We start from the raw sequence: 2,915 nt of genomic DNA on the forward strand, positions 1-2,915 counted from the left end.
CCCTTTTCTATTCTCTCTCTCACCACCCCTTCTCTCTCTGTATCTCTTCTCTCCCCCTTCATCACTTCTCTCGTCCCTGCTCTCTTTCACTCCCTATCTCTCCTCCCTCCCTCCATCTCTTCACTCTCTCCATCTCTTCTCTCTCTCCATCTCTCTCTCTCCATTCTCCATGTGTCCATCATCATCTCTGCCTCTCTCTCTCTCTGTCTCCCTCTCTGTAAAGTGCACATATTCCCTCCACTGTTATGACAGAGAAAAGCCATGCTCATTGTTTTTTTGTTGTTGTTGTGCTTGTGCTGTTCCTGTGGCGACCACACTAGGTTGTTGCACTTAAAACAACCCATCTGAGATGAAACTCTCTCTACCCCCCATTCTCCCTGTGCCACACCACTCCGTCCCGCAGGTCACGCACATCCTCCATCCCCCACCAAGCCCCGATACCCTACTTCTTCATTTCTTGTTGCCTCTGAATGCCAGGTAGAGCCTAACCAGCAAATCCAAGCACAAATAGACTGTCAAAAAGTCCCCCAATCACACTCAGTAATACACACAAACACTCACTGACACGCACATACACACACACACACACTCACACACACACTTACACAGGCCGACATATGTACGCATATGTATATATAGCAACATGCATAATCACACCTTCGGTACACAAAAACAGAAGCGCATGCTACGTGCTGCACACTCAGACAGATTCACACACAAACAGTAAGGAGGTGGTAAATGGAGCAGAACAGTCTAGTAGGGCTATCCCACCTGTACAAACACATCGGCTGACATGCCAGCTTACACGCACACACACACACACACACGCACACACACAGGGACACATGCAACGGCCCTCCATCTGGTTCGAGGGACTGGTGGGGTTTTAATAGCTATCGATCATTTTCCCATGTGACAAACTCACACACTCACCTCCCTGTAACAGGCTTGTCAGAAGCATAGAGGCCCCCAAGTGCACACACACACGCACAAACACGCAAGAACACACACACGCTGACAAATACGCGAACACACACACACACACACTCAAAGACATAGACACAGACGCACACACATTCAAGCCCTAACCCTAACCCTAACCCTACACACACTCATGCAAACCAACATAAGTACGCATACACACACACACACACACAACTTCAGATGTATTGCAAACCTGGGCATGTGAAAAGCTCTGAAGGTTTCCATACACTATTAGATGTGTGAAGGCGACCATTTAGCCTGTGCTCACCTTGGCGTGCACATTGGTGTGTGTGTGTGTGTGTGTGTGTGTGTGTGTGTGTGTGTGTGTGTGTGTGTGTGTGTGTGTGTGTGTGTGTGTGTGTGTGTGTGTGTGTGTGTGTGTGTGTGTGTGTGTGTGTGTGTGTGTGTGTGTGTTTGTGTCTTCCCTTTAAAATGTGTGTTATTTCATTTACATATTGAGGGCCGGACTCACTCACCTAGATTACATTTCCCTGAGACAACAAACATACACAGAGACACTCATACAGACACACAAACACACACACACACACACACACACACACACACACACACACACACACACACACACACACACACACACACACACACACACACACACACACACACACACACACACACTAACCCCTTTCTGTGCAACCTTCAATCTGTTATTAGTTGTTCTATGGGTGGACTGAATTACGGAATTTACATTGGATCGCTTTATCGGAGAGAAAAGATGTCAACAGACTAAACAATGAGAAGTGAAACAGCTCCCACTGTGTCCCCTGCCATCTGAATGTGATGTCATGGGCCACTCCCTCCGGAATGAATTACGGCAAGCTGAAAGGGTCAGAATAGAGTGAGAGCCAATCAATATTCCCTACGATTCCAGATCATAAATCTAAAATGTGATTATTCTAGGTAGTTAGCGCCGATTAATTATCAAGGCTAATAAAGTCCTCTCTGCCACTGGATGCCAGAGAGGCTGCTGGGTATGGCGGTTGACTTTATGTGAACATTTATTACGAAAAGGGCCCCAAATAAACTTTCGAAGCAGGGTTTCTTGTGCGGTGGAGGGCGGAATAATGAGCAGGGTTGTCCCTAAGCACTGTTTTCTTTTTCATTATAAAAATGGACATGGCTGCCAGCACACCTTATTAATGCACTGTAGGTGGGTGTGTGTGTGCATGCGTGCATGCATGCATGCATATATGCGTGTATGCATTTGAATGTGGGCCAAGGCCGATTCAAAAGATGAAGAAGAAAATATGCAGATATGTAATAATGAATTTGAATCAAATTAATATTTCAATTCAAAACTTCTCTTTAATAATAGTAAGATAATTAGGGGTCCAAACAGCGAAGCTGCTTGGTTCCCTATTGTTTCTGTCACGTGTTTTTTTTCTTCAAAATTCTGTAAAAGTCATACTGCAGCCTATACCGTAAGTCGAAAACTCTTGAAATGTTCAGGCATGGTTACCAATAACCCCCCCTACAACCATAAACCCAAACTGTGGTACTGCACCTAAAGGTGGCGCTATTGTAAAAAATCATGGATTAGGTTTATTTCTCCTCACCAGATTGACCTGGACTCAAAATCCTTTCAGAATATTAATCCCTAGAATCAGATACATTTATAAAACCTGGGTCTTAAGCCCTAAAAATGTTTACTTTTCCCACAATTTCATATTGTGGGAAAAGTATTACCAATTATTACCATGATTTTTGCAGGCAAGTGAAATCAGGCTAAATAAAATCTGTGAATCTTTTTATTTTTTTCATGATAAAAAGATACACAGGCTACAAAAATAATCAAAAATTCACCAAACTCGCCACATAAAATCCTTAGACCAAGCCTCACAAAAATCAACGAACAGAATTTGTTTTATTTAGTTCCATTTGAGAAATATTGGCCAATAAAGTTGGAGCAG

The sequence above is a fragment of the Gadus chalcogrammus genome, chromosome 12 (genome assembly GCF_026213295.1).
Source record: "Gadus chalcogrammus isolate NIFS_2021 chromosome 12, NIFS_Gcha_1.0, whole genome shotgun sequence".
In the NCBI taxonomy this organism is placed as follows: Eukaryota; Metazoa; Chordata; class Actinopteri; order Gadiformes; family Gadidae; genus Gadus; species Gadus chalcogrammus.